General features: G+C 42.5%; 1 protein-coding gene across 12 annotated transcripts in view; it reads left to right on the top strand.

The window, feature by feature from the left end:
- Window positions 1–18,149, top strand: part of LOC109266145 (phospholipid-transporting ATPase IB) — a 635,626-nt gene that overhangs the window by 573,804 nt on the left and 43,673 nt on the right. The window lies entirely within an intron of this gene.

The following is an 18,149-nucleotide window of genomic DNA, read 5'->3' as shown; positions in this document are numbered from 1 at the left end:
GCACCTGTATGGGCCATCAGACTCCTGTGAACTCTGGGGGGAACACAGAGGTCAGGCTATGCCAGGCACCTTGATCCCTCGTTATCTTTAATTAGTGTTTAGGAGGTTAATCGGGAGTGAAGCTTATCTTTTGTTACTTCAACAATTGAGTCAAGGGGGCACTATGGCCAAATTCGAATTGTTTGGGTTCTTATTTGAATTTGTAAAGTCAGATGTTTATTGCCCAGACCCGTGCCTTGGAGAGGTGCTGGAAGAGAAACAAGGGTACAGGAACAGTTATTTTTATTGTAATTAATTTGCAGCTTAATAGACCTACTAGAAAGTTTGCTATTTGAAAAGAAAATAACATTTGTGAGCGTTCTCAGTGGTTTCAGACTTGACCCAAATCTTCTTAAGCTCAAATAGGCAAATTTGCTTCATTTTACATATAAAGGCAAGCTCACATTCAAGGAATTTAATTGATTAAAATACTATCAAGTCATTACGCCCATGTCTCCCCTTCCTGTAGTAGATGCTCTGTCAAATCATATTTTCAATAGTTTCATGGTAGAGCTAACTTTACTCTCAGGAAATTGTATGTCAGCCCAATAGGCTTCGTTGTTCACAAACTGTCCTTAATCCTGGTTTAAATTTTCCTCTGCTTCTCTCCAGCACCCTGTGCTGTTTCTCTGCAGTTATTATCCATAAGCATCAAGCACTTTAAAAATAATCGTTGCCTTTGTATAAATACTCTTTTCACCCTCCCACGTTCTTTTCTTCCTTCCTTTGCCACATTCACATACTTGCCCCTTGTTGCAAGATAAACTGAGGCAAGTTAAGAATTGCAAGATTGTTGCATGAGCAACAATCAAATAGAATCAGAAGCAACAGACCAGAAGTGGCTAGGAGCTCTCTGCTAGGAGGAAGGAGCTCAGGGAGAGATTTCATAAAGAAAAGGCAACAGCAAATGAAGGAGATTATTGATTGGCTATCGCTTAAAGCCTGGTCAGGTTTGTGATTGGTTGTCCTTAGGCGTCAGTTTCATAACCATGAGGTATTTACAAGCTTGGATTTTGGTTCGCCTATGTGCGCCACCGTGGCATTAAAACCGCATCGGTCTGAGGGCTTCCTTGTTTAATTAATTTAACACCCTTAAATGAAGGCCATTGTTTTCAGGCTTCATGGGAGGGTGAACTTTGGACCTGCGCTGAAGTGCACGGTTTCCATTGCACAAGAAAGCAACCCTTAGCCAATGTGTACGCCTGCCTGAGAAGGGTCGGCCCTTCTTTGGCGAAGTTAGAAGGTAGGCTTGGGAGTCCTGTGGCCCTGGAAACTCTCTTCTTCACAAAGAAGCTCCCTGTGATGAGACCCTGGGAGGTCACACCAGCTCCTCCCTTCCTCCAGGACGAGGATGTGCTTGCTCGGCCTTTGGAAGGAGGAAGACGAAGGGCCCCGTGGGCTTGCCATCCCTTCATTTCTTCAATCCTTCCACGTATAGCCCTTGAGTATCTTCCTTGTACTCGGCACTGTTTTTGGTGCTGGGCATATGACCGTGAATGAAAAACATCGAACTGACCCTCCTAGAACGTACCTTCTGGTGGGGAACAGAAAGGAAACACAAACTCTGTGGTGAAAAGTGAGATAAAGCAAACTAAACCAAGGTACAGATTTGGAGAGCGAGTAGGCGGAGAGGTTATACAGCAAGCCGCTCTACGGAGAGAGCCACCCACCGTGGGAAGAACATCCCAGACAGCCAGCCAAGTGCAAAGACCCTGATGTGGGAAACTAGTTAGTGTTCCCGGAATCGCGAGAAAGGCCATGTGGCTGGAGCGGAGGGGGGGAGGGGGAGCCTAGTGGGGGATTGGGTGTGAGAGGAAGCCAGGGTTTTGCATTTAGCGTTTGATTTTGAGCAGGGAGATGGCATGGTCCAGTGGGTAGAAGTAGAACCTTAACAGAACTTTACTCCTGGAAAGCAGCATCTTCCCGACCAGCTTGGTGCTTCACCACGGAGTTGTTTTGCCTTGTCCTTTCCCAAACGCCCCGATCAGGAAATACACAGAGCCTAGACTATTCCTCACTCCATTACACCCGGGGCTTCTCAACCCACCGCCCAGCCTTTCACCGAGGCCTCTCTGGGTCAGCCAGGTGCCCTGCTAATTTATCTGTTCCTAGCAGCCCCGTGACTCTGACCTGACCTTTTCATAGGCTCTCCGACTGGACCACGGCGCTCAGCCTTGTATAAGGGAAACCTCACTACCTCATTGCAAGTTGTGGAATGAGGTAATGGTTTCCATATGTGCTGGGGCTGTCATTCAAATCTGACTTCGCCTGCTCTGCTAATGAGGTCAGACGGCTCTGCCTGTGGTGGACAGCCTCTCCCGGGGGGGAGCACGGCTCCAGGAGACGGATGACAGTCTCCCACCCCCTTTCAAGGAGCTCAGGGAGGCCACGTTTCTTCCCACTGCAAAGAAACACAAAATAAAAGGCCGTGCATACATTGTTTTGTTTAAACGTTTTATTTGGGGGATAATTGCAGTTTCACGTGTGGTTGTAAGAAATAATACAGAGAGCGCCCCCCCTCCCCCCTGCCCCTCCCCCCGGTAGCCTTTGCTCACTTTCCCCCAAAGGTGACATCTTGCAAAACTATACAGCGGTGTCACGGCCAGGAAACTGACATCGATGCAGTGAAAATAGGAAACATCTTCATCAGCACCAGGATCCTCCTGTTGTCTTTTTATGGTCATATCTACCTTCTACCCTCTCCTCAGCTCCTGGCAGCCACCAATCCGTCCTCTATTTCCGTAATTTTGCCATTTCAAGAATGTTATATAAATGAGCCCTATCATGTGTAACTCTTGGGACAAAAAAAAAGCTCCCTTTTTTCACTTAGCATCATTCTCTGGGGACTCATCCGGGTTCTTGCATATTAGCAATGGTTTCTTCCTCTTTCTCGCCGAGTAGTATCTCATGGCCATGGCCGTACCACGCTTTGTTCAACCATTCACCTGCTGAAGGATATCTGGGTTTCCAGCTTGGGGCCATTATGAATAAAGCTCTGGAAAACATTTGTTTACAGGCTTTTATGTGAACATACGTCCTCGTTTCTCTGGGATAAATGTCCAGGAGTGCAACAGCTGCGTTTTTTAGCAGTTGCATATTTAGGTGGGTTATTTTTTTTTTTTTTTCTTTTTAAAAACAAAAACCATTTCTTGGCTTCCATTCTGTGGGTAGGCAGCTTGGGCTGCACATTAGCTCAGGTTTATCTGATTTTTTTTTTTTTTTTACATCAAATGCATAAACTTTACCTTTTTAAATTATATAATTTAGTGGTTTGTAGTATTTTCACAGAGTTGTGATGTGTTTGGTTTTTTAAAGAAATGCCAAACTGTTCTTTCAGAGTGGCCACGGCATTTACATTTCCACGAGCAGTGTCTGAGCGATCCAGTCTTTCCACATCCGTGCCAGCACGTGCTGTCACTATTTTTTTATGTTTTTTTTATTTTTTTATGTTGGCCGTTGTGGTAAGTGTGTGGTAATAGCCCCTTGTGGTTTTCATTTGCATTTCCCTAATTGCCAATGGTGCTGAGCCTCTTTTCACGTGCTCATTTGCCATCTGTATGTCCTTTCTGACGAAATGTCTCTTTGTACCCTTTGCCCGTTTTCTAATTGGATTCCTTGGGGTTTTCTTCTGTTGAGTTTCAGTAGTTCTTTATATATTCTAGACATTCATCCTTTATCAGATAGGCGTTTTCAGAAAACAAATGTTTTCTCCCACTCTGTAGCTTGTCCTTTCGGCCTCAGGAAGACAATCTTTCTCAGGGAGAAAAGAAAAAGGTTTTTAATTTTAATAAAGCCCAAATTAATTTTTCTTTATGGATTTTGCTTTTGGTGTTAGGTGCAAGAACTCTTTGCCTAGTCCTCGATCCCAAATATACAGTTGTATTTTTTGTAGAGTTTTATAGTTTTGTATAGTTTTATAGTTGTATAGTTTTATATTTTACTCTTAAGTGTGTGTTTCATGTTGAGTTAATTTTTGCATAAGGAGACTTCTATAGAGGGTTTGTTTTTCTTTATGTATGCATGGTTGCTCCCGTATCATTTGTTGAAAAGAGTATCTTTCACCGAATTGCTTTTACGCCTTTATCAAAAATCAGGTATATTTTCGTGGTCTTTTTCCTGGGTTCTCTATTCTAGTCTATTCTACTAATCTGTGTAGCTATCCCTCAACCAATGCCACACTGTCTTGATTACCATATCCTAGGTCTTGAAATCAAGTAGACTGATCCCTTCCATTTTATGCAAAATTCTTTTAGCTACTCTAGGTCCTTTGTTTTTCTGTACATTTTTAGAGTAATCTTGTCTATACCTACAAAAAAATCTTGTTGGGATTTTGATAGGAATTGCATTAAACCTATAGATCAATTTGGTAAGAATTAATATTAAATCTAAATATCAATTTGGGAAGAATTAACGTTTTTATTTTTATTTATATTAATATTTATGTTGAGTGTTCCAATCCATGAAAATTACATGTCTCTCCAATTATTTAGATCTTTGTTTTGTCAACATTGTGTAATTTTCAGTATATAAGTCCTGTATATATTTTGCTAGATTTACACCTAAGTATTTCTTTTTTTTTTGAACAAACATATATGCATCATGTTTTTAATTTCAGGATTCACATGTCTATTTATAGTACATAGAAATACAATTGATTTCTGTGTGTTGGTCTCATAGCACGCAACCTTGCTGAACTCACTACTTCTGAGAGTTTGATATGTGTCTGTGTGTGTTTATATTTTCTTATCTATATTTATATTTCTTGGGATTTTCTAGACCATCACATCATCTGCAAATTGGAACATTTTTATTACTTCCTTTCTGATCCATATTCTTTTATTTCCTTTTCTTGCCATATTGCATTGGCTATAACTTTCAGCACTATTTGAATAAGAATGTGAGAATGGACAACCTTACCTTGCTTCCTATCTTAGGGGGAAAGTAGCAGTCTTTCATCATAAAGTATGGTGTTAGCTGTGGAGTTTTCGAAGATGCTCTTTGTCAAGTTGGAGAAGATCCCCTTTATTCCTAATTTCCTAAGAGGTTTTGTTTTGTTTTTTAAATCATGAATGGGTGTTGAATCTTGTAAAATATTTTATCTGCAGCAACTGATATGATCATGTGGGTTTTTTTTCCTCTTTAGCTATCAATATGGTGGATTACATTGATTTTTATATATTGAACCAGTTTGCATCCCTGGAATAATGCCCACTTGTTCACATTGTGTTATTCTTGTCATATATTGCTGAACTGAATTTACTAACATTTAGAAATTCTGCATCTATACTTAGGCGAAATACTGGATTGTGGTTTTCTTTTTTCTTTGTTATATCTTTAAATGGTTTTGATATCAGGATATTAAGTGAATTAGAAAGAGTCCCCTCCTCTTTGATTTTCTGGGAAAGATTGTGTGGAATTTTTTAAATAATTCTTTAAAAGTTTATTTTCATTTATTTTGAGAGAGAGATAGAAAGCAGGAGAGAGGCAGAGAGAGAGGGAGACAGAATCCCAAGCAGGCTCCATGCTATCAGCACAGAGCCTAATGCAGGGCTCGAACTCACAAACCGTGAGGTCATGACCTGAGCTGAAATCAAGAGTTGGCCACTGAATTGATTGAGCCACCCAGGTGCCCCAAAGGTTTTGTAGAATTGATGTTAAGTCTTCTTTAAATATATTTGGTAGAATTCTCCAGTGAGAGTAGAATACAGCAGAATTCTCCATTTTATCTTTTGTTTCCTGTTCTGGTTTTCATTTCTCTGTGTGGTTTTTCCTTCCTTCTTGTGGGTTATGTGAATGTTTTTTGGAATTCCATTTTGGGGGTGCCCAGGTGGCTCAGTTGCTTTGGCTGAGGTCATGATCTCACGGTTTGTGGATTCGAGCCGCACATCGGGCTCTGTGTTGACAGCTCAGAGCCTGGAGCCTGCTTCAGATTCTGTGTCTCCCTCTCTCTCTGTCCCTCCCCCATGCATGCATGCTCTCTCTCTCTCTCTCTCTCTCTCTCTCTCAAAATAAAGAAACATTAAAAAATAAAATAAATAGAATTCTATGTTGATTTATCTGTCATATTTTTGAATGTGTCTCATAGTATAGATTTTTTCACTAGTTCTGGGTATTATATATATATACATATATATATATTATATATATGTATATATATATTATACACACACACACACACACACACACATAACTAGTCATAGTTTACTGGTGTTGTAATTTTACCAGTCTGAGTGAAGTCATAACTAAACTAATCATAGTTTACTGGTGGTGTCATTTTACCAGTCTGAGTGAAGTACAGAAACGTTACCTCCTTTTACATTTCTTTACCCACCCCCATTTATAATATGCTTTTCTTAAAAATTTTTCTCTGTATACATTTAGAACCACATCAGACAGTGTATAATTTGTGTTTTAACTTACTCAAATATAATTCGGGGAATTCAAGAGGAAAGGAAAAAAGCCCATTGTATTTACCCATGTTTTTGCTTACCATGTTCTTTCTTTTTCCCTGATTCCCTAAGATTTCTTTTTTTTATCATTTCCTTTTCATTTCTGAAATTTCCATTAGCTATTCTCGTAGGGCAGTTCTGATGGTGACACATTCTCTTAGTTGCTTCCATTTGAGAATGTCTTGATTTCTTCTTTCCTGAAAGGTATCTTCACTGAGCGGACAGTTCGTTCCTTTCAACACTTGAAAAATATTATGCCACTTCTGGCCTCAGTAGTTTCTGGTGAGAAGCCCACTGTCATTCCAATTGGTTTTCCCCTACAGGTAAAGTAGCATTTACATCGGGCTGCTTTTGAGATCTTTTCTTTGTCTGCAGTTTGAAGAAATTTGAAGAAAGAAATTTAATATAATCTATCTTGGGCTGGATTTTTTGGGGCTTGTCATATTTAGAATTTGTGCAGCTTCTTGAATCTGTAGGTTTATGTCTGTCACTAAATTTGGGAAGTTTTCAGCCTTTATTTCTTTCAGTGCTTTTTCAACCCCATTCTCCTTCTCCTCTCCTTCTAGGACTCTGAAGACACGCATGTTACTTCTTTTATTCCCACAGGTCCCCGAGACTCCGTTAGTTTTTTCCTCAGTCCATTTGCCTGTGTTATTCAGACTCCATCATTGCCACTGTTCTGTCTCCCTGTTTACAAACTCTTTCTTCCGTCCCCTCCATCCCGCTCTTAAACCCATCCACTAAGTTTTTCTTTGTTATTATATTTTTAAGTTCTAACATTTATAACCGGTTCTCCTTTCTGTCTTCTTTTTTGAGGCTTCCTTCTTTTATTTTTCATTTCTTTTACACATATTCCTAACTGCATGTTGAAGCATTTTTATTACGGCTGCTTTAACATCTTTGTCAGATGATACCACTGTCTCTGTCGTCTTGATGTTGCCATCAGTTGATTTTTTTTTTTTTTTTTTTACATTCATTTTGACATCTTCCTGGTTCTTGGTATGACACGTCACTTTCAATTGAAACGTAGACATCTTAAGTGTTAAGTGTTCTGATGCTGGATCCTGCCAGGTAGAAGTGCTCTAGACCCCCTACTCGACCTCTGTTGAAGCCTGCTGGGTGGGGATGGGAGTTCCTGCTGTCCGCATGACCTCCACTGACACTGCAAGGGATAGGTGAAGGGTGGGGAGGAGACAGGGGGTATGCCTTTGTTACTCCTGGGCAGGGACGAAAGTCCTGATCTCTATGAGGCTTCTTCTGACACAACCCCACCGAGGAGGAGAAAAAAATGCCTCCTTTCGCTAGGTGGGGCTCAGAAGTTCATTCTTCTCATGTTGTCTCTGAAGATACCACAGGGGGCCAGAGACCTCATTATCGGCTGACAAGGATGAAAGTCCCAGCTCCCTCCTTGATCTCCTCTGTTACCACCTCATAGGACATGCTGTTGCAGCCTCATAGGAGTGGAGGTCTAGGCTCCCCACTTGGTCTTTGCCGGCATGGATGGGAGTGAAGCCACAGGTTTTTTTCTGTGGTGTTGGGCTAGAGTAGCATGATCATGGTCTGAAAGTTTTTTTTGTCTTGCTAGGCTGCCCCTTTCCTGCTCCTTTGACTAGAGAAAACAGGCTTTTTTCTGGGCTTTTTTGGTTGCACCCATGGGCATTTCTGGGTTGCCAGACTTTTTAGCTCCAAATATGGGATCTGTGTGGCCAGAAGGAAACTGAGATTTCTCATGCCCCGAGGTTCCTAGCTGGTCTTCCTTCCACTTTCATCCAAGTTGCTATTTCAGGTGAAAGGACAGTGGGGTTGCCAGCTCCTGGTTTCTTTCTTCTTGAACTTTCCTTCTAATTTCACTGATTTATTTAAGTTATCACTCCAGTTAGCAGACACAGTGGAAAAGGATCACATGTAATCTGGTTTTGCTTTCAGATCTTTCCAGTGTCCCCTGCCCCTTTTGTTAAAGGCTTCCCAGGCAGCTTTGTCCTTCAGCATGGTTGGCTTACGTGCATCACCTGTGTTCTAACCCAGGTGGTTGTGGACAGACAGATTCCATCTATCTTGAGCCTGCAAATCTGCTGTTGCCTCTTGCAAACTTATTGCTTGATTTAATGCTACACCTCCTTGGAGGACAAACTTTTCTTTTTGATAGAAAATCACCCAATCCACATCATAGAAGAATGACATTTCGCCCAATACCCCAAACAGCCCCCTGACCCCCACTTTCCAAAACTTTGGACAGAAGAAAATAAGCAACTTGTTAGTATAAGCCTTTCTTCCCTCCAGTTCCCGGTTGTGCTGGTCAGAGGAGACTTGAGACCAGAGAGGACAGGACAGATCTATCCTCTTATTTTTTTAATGGAATTTGAATTAAGTTAATGAACCTTGTGTCCTATCCTGTCCTCAGCCAGACCGTCTTTCAACTCTTCCATGTAATCTGAATTCTTAACAAAATACAACGTCCTGTCTCTGTAAAGGACACGGGGTTGTTTTGTTAAGTTTTGTTTCTGGCAGTGTCATCTAGAATTTGGAGGGGGCTTTCCTCCTCTGGAGGAGAATTGGGATTCTATCATCTGTAGAGAACAATACAGAGGAATTCATCTCAGTTATTATTGGAAATCCCACTGCATCCTAGCCCAGTGTTGGGCATTGTGGACAGATACGGAGACCAAAAAGACCGCGAGAGTAAGACTGACCAAATCAGTAAATACAGAGGACAAATGCAATTTTTTGTATGTAACCATGTCCTCTGTCCTCAGCCCTGGGAAAAATGCAGAGACAGTATAAGACTTGGTCCCTGAGAGAACAGACCCTCTGGTTGAACACTCAGAGGACGTGTTGGTGTTTCTGGGAATCACCCCTTAGGGCGCCTTCTCACCCCGCCTGTTCTCCCTGGGTTTCTACAGGCTGAGGAATCCAAAGTGGCATCTCTGGCTTGAATCTCTCTAGACCCCAATATCTCATGGCCCCCTAAATGCTTCAAAGGCAACTCAAAGCCTGACATCCAAAATTGGACTCATCGTCTTTCCTACTAAACCCATTCTTCTCCTGCATTTCCAACTGGATGATCAACAAGGAGTTAGCCGTTGTTCAGGATGTAGCTTCAATGTTGATTCTTCTTGAAGGCTTCCTGAACTTTCTCCAAGTTATCACTCCTCAGTTTTAACGCTGCTGAGGCCCGTGTCATCTCCATTCTGGTACTCATCACCTTTGCCATGATATGTGTCTACCCAGAGAGATCACCTCAGAGACTGTGAGCTTCATAAGGACAGGGACGGTGTCATAGGCGGCTTTGTTTCCAGCACTGGATCTCACAACAGGTGCAGCATAATTGTTGAATGAAAAGAAGTCAAGTTTGAAAAGTGGAAAGTGTATGGTTTGGCAGAAAGGAAAAAGGAGAATAATTTACTACCATTTAATGGAACAGGCTTTACAAAGGTCTCCTTGCTCCAGGGTCGTAATTCCTATCTTACTGGAATCTTAGGCTAGAAAACCTATTTTGTTTTTATTCTTGTTATTTTCCCTCATTACACTGGTCTGTTTAACTAAGGCAAAGTTTTTGATCCTACAAAGGCCTAAGTAGGTCTGGAATGCACTTGAGCCTAAAAGGTTCTTAGCTTCTGATGTTCAGATTATAAGGCGTAAAATAAGTTACCAATTGAGGCTATGAAATCTCATTCTCTAGGGCGCCTTAAAAATAGGTTAGAGTTTCAGTAGTCTGATAGATTGGTAGATGTTTAGCCTTACCTGAAGGAAAAGGAACTTTGGACTAGCTGTTTTCTTAGAGAACCTGTCAGATTTATGTTTTGAATGTGGTCCAGCAGTAATTTAAAAATAAGTTTCTAAAAATACATATTTGTTTTTGGCTTTGTACGTCAGCTGCAATTCCTAGCAGCTGTAACTACTGACAAGATCTAAAAACAGATTTGCAATTATTTGCTATATTCTCCATGTTCCTGCTCTTTGGCAGTTATGCATGGGTGATTTTTGCAGGAATAGCCTCCTGACAGAAATGTGGACGTGAGGGTTTGTTATTCCCCAACATGATGCTTCTCAGCTCCCCGCTCCCTCCCAAACTGCTCAGTTTTTGAGACAGGAGCACACCTCCCCCTCTAGGATATGTCAGCTTCTGAACAGCGCCTGCCTATATGGAGTTGTGTGAGGTTGGGTTTCACCATCATTACTGGGGAGGCACCAAGAACGCACGCTCCGTTGGTAAATGTATGTTTACGTGTACCTCTCCTATCGTTAAGTCTCGGTCAGCGTGCGTGCTTCAGCGAGGACAGGGCACCATCAAAGAACACACGTTGACTCCAGGATCCCCCACTGTGGGAAAAGTAAAATGTAAAGATTGCATCATTTACCAACAGCTCAGGCAGTGGGAGGGAATTTACTCCCACTCAGGACCCATTCCCTCTCCTTTTTAACTGAAATTTCTTTTTTTTTTTAAGTTGTGATAAAATTCACACAGTGTGAAATTTACCATCTTAAAGTGTACAATTCGGTGGCATTTAGGACATTTACAGTGTTGTGCAACCATCACCACTGTCTACTTCTAGAACGCTTCCACCTCCCCAAAGGAAACCTTACGTGGTTTAAGCAGTCGTGCCCCATTCCGCTCCCCTGCCTACCCACCCGATACTCTCTGGCAACCAATACTCTACTTTCTGTTTACATACTGGTCCATTCTGGACATCTCATGTAGTCATGCAATACATGGCCTTGTGGGCTTGACCTCTTTCAATTACCATAATGTCTTCAAGCCTTATCCCTGTGGCAGTATGTCCCTCCGCACTCGATTCCCTTCCGTGGCTGAGTAATAGTCCACTGTGTGGAATATACAACGTTTTGTTTCCATTCATCGGTTGATAGACATCTGGATTGTTTCCATCTTTTGGCTGTTGTGAATAATGCTGCTGTAGATATGGGTGTACAGGTATCTGTTTAAGACCGTTTCCATTTCCTTGTTTTGCAAGTGTATGTTGGAGTGGAATGGCTGTGTGATGCAATCTTCTGTGTGGAACTTCATTGGCTGCACCATTTTATAATCTCACCAGTAACGTGCTAGGGTTCCAACTTCTCCACACCCTCTCCAAAACATGGTGCTTTCTGTTTGTTTGTTTGCTTGCTTGCTTGTTTTATAATTACAGCCATCCTAGTAGATATTAAGTGCTATCCCTTTGTGGTTTTGACTTGTATTTCCCTAATGACTAATGATGTTGAGTATCTTTTCATACATATGCTTTTGGCCATTGTATTTAGTCTTTGGATAAATGCCTTTTGAAGTCCTTTGCCCATTTTGTAACTGGGTTGTTTGTCTTTTTTGTTGTTGAGTTTTGGGGATTATTGATATATTCTGGATACTAGACCCTCATCAGATATGTGATTTATAAATACTTTCTCTCATTTGGGGTTGCCTTTTGACTTTCTTGATAATGTCCTTTGATGACCAAAAAGATTTTAATTTTGATGAAGTCCAATTTATTTTTCCTTTTGTTGTCTGTGCTTTGGGTTCATATCTATGAAACCATTGCCAAATCCCAGGTCATAAAGATTTACTCTTTTGTTTTCTTTAAGGCATATATATAGTTTTAACTCTTATATGTAAGTCTTTGATCCGTTTTTAGTTCACTTTTGTGTATGATTGCAGGTAAGGGCCCAACTTCATCCTTTTGATGTAGAAATTCAGTTGTTCTAACACCATTTGCTGAACAGACTATTCTCTCCTCATTAAATGGTCTTGGTAACTTAGCCAAAAATCTGGGCTCTTAATTACATCACACTGATTTATGTGTCTATCTTTGTGCCAGTGCCACACTGCTTTTATTACCATAGCTTTAAAATGTTTTTATGTTTTATTTATTTTTGAGAGAGAGACAGAGCATGAGTGGGGGAGGGGCAGAGAGAGAGAGACACACACAGAATCTGAAACAGGCTCCAGGCTCTGAGCTGTCAGCACAGAGCACAACGCGGGGCTTGAACTCGGAAACGAGCTCATGACCTAGGCTGAAGTCGGACGCTTAACCACCTGAGCCACCCAGGCACCCCACCGTAGCTTTATGTTAAGTTTTAAAATCAGGAAGTGTGAGTCCCATAATTTTTTTTGCAAGATTATTTTGGCAATTTGGGGTCCCTGTGGATCTTAGGACAATTTTTTCCATTTCTGCAAAAAAGACTGTTGGAATTTTGCCTGTTTTGATTAGAATTTCCAACAAATTCATCAGATAGAAGGGTTAATGCAGGCTTCCTTTGTTTTGTTCCCGGTCATAGAGAGCTAGGTTTCAGTCTTTCACCATTGAATATGATGTTAGCTGTGGGTTTTTCATAAATGAAAAGGACTTTATGTGTTGTGGTGAGGAATTTCCCTTCTGTTCTCAGTTGCTGAGTAATTTTTTTATGAAAGGGTGTTGGTTTTGTCACATGCTCTGTCTGCACCAATTGAGATGATCACATGATATTTTTCCTTCATTGTATTAATGTATGGTGTATTGATTGATTTTTGTATGTTGAACCAGCCTTGCATTCCTGGGATAAATCCCATTTGATCATGGTGTGTAATCCTTTTATTACACTACTAGATTTAGTTTGCCACAGTTTTCTTGAAGATTCTCTCTCCTTTTTTAAACCAAGATCTCATAGATATAAATTGTCTTTCCTTGTACTAATTTGTACTTCGTTTTTCTTTTCTTCCCATTATTCAAAATTAACCAAATATTTGGTTGTGTTTCCTTCACCTTTTTTCCAATGTCTTTGTGAGTATACAGCTTCCAAAATATGCATAGATGATAGAATACCATAAAGGGCAAATGTTATTATCATCCCTTTCTATCTTGAGTTTTTTCAGCATTATTGTTCAGCATTTTTTTAGGTTTATTTATTTACGTGAGAGAGACAGTGTGAGTGGGGAAGGGGCAGAGAGAGAGGGAGAGAGAAGCAAGCTCCATGCTGCCAACACAGAGCCTGATGTGGGGCTCCAACCCACAAAACTGTGAGATCATGACCTGAGCCAAAACCAAGAGTCAGACGCTTAACCAACTGAGCCACCCAGGTGCCCTTTCCTGAGAAGTTTTAATAATTGTCAGTAATAATGCTTTTTTCTTCTGCAAAGAAGAAAATGGGAAATTGGGAAAGTACTATTACTTGACATTTCAACTTTGGAGCACATAGAGAAGCCAGTGGCTCAAACATCTCCACTAGAGTGTTTTATGAGCTCTCAGACCCTTTTCATCACCTAAACCTTTGTCACATCTGCCACTTTAAGGGTCTCCAGAAAAGGTTGTTTCTGAGGATAGCGAAGCTTGAGAAAGAACAGTTCTGTGATCATGTTTTGTAGCCATAATGTTTTCCAGTAATTGGGTCAGGGGAATATAAATTATTCACAGAAACCAGATAAAGTCAATATGGTAGACTCAGCTGACTCAGGACTTTTCCAGATGCATAGAAATGCTCAGTGAAATATGAACAAAGAAAGGCTTTTAATACATAATCAACTTCAAATGGAACACAGAAACCTAGGTGCCAAAATGGAGACACAAAAGCCAGTAGGCCAAGAGGGAGATAAAGCTGAAGAGGGGGTATCAGACTGCATGAAAGGCTCAGGGACTGAACGTGCAGAGATTAATATAGGGAAAGGAGATAGAACCTCAGTCCCAAGTGAGACAGAACTCAACGCATAAAGCTACAGATTTTGTAGGGCTGCTATTTTAATGAAACAGAAACGAGAAACATTTTTCTCACTAGATTGACAAAGCAGCAATGGGGAAGACAGAATTACCCACCAGAAACTGGAAGCCCATGCTTATGTATGAGGTCCAGTTTTAGACTCTTCCCAATGCTATGGGAACTAAGCTAAGCTAATATAAAAATTGATGCAACCCACAGGACCCTGGCAGAGGCAAAAGAAAATCATTCTGAAGCATGACTTCGTAACTAGAGCACACACAGTAAATGAACCACAGTGACGGTGGGTCATGGAATACTGCAGACATTTATTGGCTCTCCACACCCCCAGGAACTGGATATGTCAGGAATGTCTGAACAAACCTATAAAATACTGGGGAAAGAAGATGTGGAAAGAGTAAAATAGTGTGTGAGAACAGGTGGATCTAGAAGATAAATAAACTCTTGTAGACATGAGAAGGGTTCTAATTTCAATTAAAACATGCCAGTCAGTTTAATGATAGTTCAGGTAAAACCAAAGAAAGAAAGGAAATGGAAAATGTAGAGGAGACGTAGAGATGTGGAAGATAGGATTATATATATAAGAAGATCCTGGATAAGAAAAAAACAGAGAACTGGGGACAGGCAGGATTCAAAGTGTTTTCCATACATGAAGATAAACTTCTGAGTTGTAGTGACTTTCCAGGTCTCAGCAGCTGAGCAGATTTAAAAACACATTTGGGCGCCCGGACGGCTCAGTCGGTTAAGTTTCAGACTCTTGATTTCGGCTCAGGTCACGATCTCCCAGTTCGTGAGTTCGAGCCCTGCGTGGGGCTCTATGCTGTTGGTGTGGAGCCCGCTTGGGATGCTCTCTCTCTCCCTCTCTGCCCCTCCCCCACTCACATGCTCTCTCGCGCTCTCTCAAAATATTTTGGAAAACACAAATCTACATCTAGTCTTACTAAGTGTCGTAACAAAACTGCAGAACACCAAGGACAGAGTAATTATAAAAGTATCTAGAAGGAAAAAGACTATCTGCAAAGAACTGGTCCTCTAAATGAGTAGATAATTAAAAAGAATGTAAGAAAGGAGAAAGGGAGCGAAGAAAAATGTGATACATGAGAAGCCGAAAATAAATGACCCTCCTTAGATATATTTTAAAACATGATGAAGTGTTAGTTGTGATGCATATATACGTAAAACAAAAGTACGAAATAGAGATGTAAGACTATTTCTGATTTATTATAAGAGAGGGGGAATAATGGGGTCTGGGAGGAGGGCAACGGACTTCGTATTTGAAATTTCATTCTTTTGTTCACATTTGAAGTAGGGGCGCCTGGCTGGCTCAGTTGGAGGAGCATGTGACTCTTGGATCTCAGGGCGTGAGTTCGAGCCCCACATTGGGTGTGGAGATTACTAAAAAAATAAGCAAACTTAAAAAATTTTTTTGAAGTCATTCTCACAACTAGGACAGGACTTGGTGCAGGAGTGCAAATGAGGTACCATGTCTGAGTATGTGAAAGTCGTAAGTCAAGCTAACAAATAGCCATATACCTTGACTAATATACCTTCATAAAGACTGTGGTGTTTTGTGATTCCCAGATTCTCTGGAGTTTTGGAGCCAGAAAGTCATGGCATGGGGAAGAGTTTGCTGCCCTGTGCCCTCCCCCCACCCTCCCAACCCCAGCTCGGTCCCGCACTCAAGGGGGTTTACTTACACGCATGAGTTTGGGCATCACTATCCATCCGATGCAAAAACCCACCCATTGGCCACCCACAGACCTAGGAGTGTGAATGCTGGCTCTAAGGTCTGCTTTTAGGAGGATAGTTTGGCCTTGGGTGCCAGCTTGGAGAGGTGTCACTCAACAGGAACTTCTGGGATCCCAAACACCTGGGGTGGAGGGCAGGCGTGGACTCTGGGTGGACATGTCCCACTGGCCCTATGGACCCTTCACCACGTGGAAGGAAGGGCTGCAGGACAGAGTGGGTCCCTCTAAAACAAGGGGTCAAGCGGTCAAGCAGAGGAGCTCCATTTTCTAAAGCTGAGCCGGTGGGTGGACATTCACCATACTAGTAGTCCCTATGTGTTTGGAGTGTCTTGTTATAAAGAGAGCGAGAAGAACGCACCATTTCACAAGGGAAATAGGGACATCTGTAGAGCCCAAAGGCAGGGGCAGGAACACTGCCAGCAGAGCATCCTGTGACCTTTGTATTTGCTACAGCTGAGTCTGTTTCCTCACCTGCCCAGGCAGAGACTGGGATGTGTGACTTCCCACTTGCATGGTCCTGTGAAGTTCTCATTCGCCCCATCACTAGGCAGCACCTTCCACGGAGGAATCCTGGCCAGTGCTGGGTCACACAGGGAGGACGGCCCTTCATTTCCTCCCCCACGTCGTAAAAGCAGCCAGCACAGGGAGCACTCATAGGCTCCTCCTTGTGTATCTGCTCCTCTCTGCTTTGTCCGGGCTGTTGCCCAGCAGAGCCCAGTGAAATTAACTTGGCCCGTGGAAGAAAAGGCCATGAGAGAACGGAAAGCTGGTGCCAAGGGATAGGAAAGGTGTTTTTCCTCATCAGCCATCATGCATTTTGCCAAGCTTAGCTAGCCGAGGCTCACCTCCAATTGGTGATGAACAAACATCATCCTTTCAACTGACGTAATCAGAAAGCGTTCTCTTCTGGAAACTCAAGTGCAAAAGGAACTTCAGCTCAGAGAACTACTGAGAATACCTTGGGCCCCACTCCTCCTTCAAGGCCCTTGAGTCGCTGTGAGGTCGACTCCTGTCAGGAGACCATGGTCTTCAGGCTCGAGGCTCATAGACGTGGGATGGGGGGGATGTACTCGGACGGCCCGTGGCCGCAGCTCCTCAAACAACTTCTGTGCCCTCACATTCCCACAAACGGCAGATCGGGGCGTATTTGTTTGCTAGGGTTGCCATCACAAAGTACCACAGACTGGGTGACTTAGCAGAAATTTGTTTTCTCACTTCTGGAGGCTGGAAGTCCAAGATCAAGGTGTTGGCAGTGTTGGCTCCTTCTGAGGTCTCTCCCACTGGCTGGTAGATAGATGGCTGTCTTCCTTGTCTTCAGACGGTCTTCCTTCTGTGTGTCTGGGTCCTAATCTCCTCTCCTTAAGAGGACACCAGTCATGTTGGATTAAGCCCACCCTAGCGACCTCATTTAACTTAATCGCCTCTTTACAGACCCTGTCTCCAAATACAGTCCCATTCCGAGATTACTGGGGGTTAGGATTTCAACGTAAGAATGTGGGGGGATCGCAGTTCAGCCCATTATCAGAGGGCATTGGCAAACTCCCACACACCAGGAACCTCCTGGGGCAAGCAAAGTGACCTCGTAATGGTGAGAAATCAAAGCCCTTTGGCCTACCTGGGCAACTTTAAAGCACCCCCTTCTGCTTTATCAGAATAAACAAAAGCTGTCCCAGAGGACCGCTCCGTATTTCCTTACAGCGGTGGCAACCTTGGAGGGAACCCTTTCAGGAAAGGCGAGAAGAGCTCCTAATCCTCGTGTGTTGCAAGAAAATTCACCTTGACTTTTAAAATAACAATCAGGTTGTGCAGAAAGAAATCAGTCTCTCGCGGGGGCCCCAAGGCACCTCGGGGAGGCTCTCGTCCTGGTACAGTTTACCTGCTCAGGGAGAGGCGGCTGCAGGTGGGACTAAGGCTTTTAAGGCATTTACCATAGAAACAGATCACTGCTTGCAGAAGTGTTCTGGAAAGCCAAGGGTGTGCCTGGTATGAAAGGGCACTTGCGGTGCACTTCAATTAAGAGGCAGGCCGCGTTCAGAGGCGTTACGTACAGGACAGACTGGAAACAGAGCGCCTTTCAGAAGAGGGAGCAGTGCACTCAGGGTGTCGAGATAGCATCTACTGTAAATAATAGAGCTACTGGCCAAACTGGACATTTTTCTTGACACGAGGAAGCCTTTTCCCCCGGTCTCTTTTATTTTGAAACCTAAAGTCACTGGGTGAGGCATTTTGAGAGGCATCC

Source organism: Panthera pardus, unplaced genomic scaffold (genome assembly GCF_024362965.1).
Source record: "Panthera pardus isolate Hobbes unplaced genomic scaffold, ASM2436296v1 HiC_scaffold_1, whole genome shotgun sequence".
In the NCBI taxonomy this organism is placed as follows: Eukaryota; Metazoa; Chordata; class Mammalia; order Carnivora; family Felidae; genus Panthera; species Panthera pardus.
Note: the sequence above shows the minus strand (reverse complement) of the source record. Positions and strands in the feature narration are given on the sequence as shown.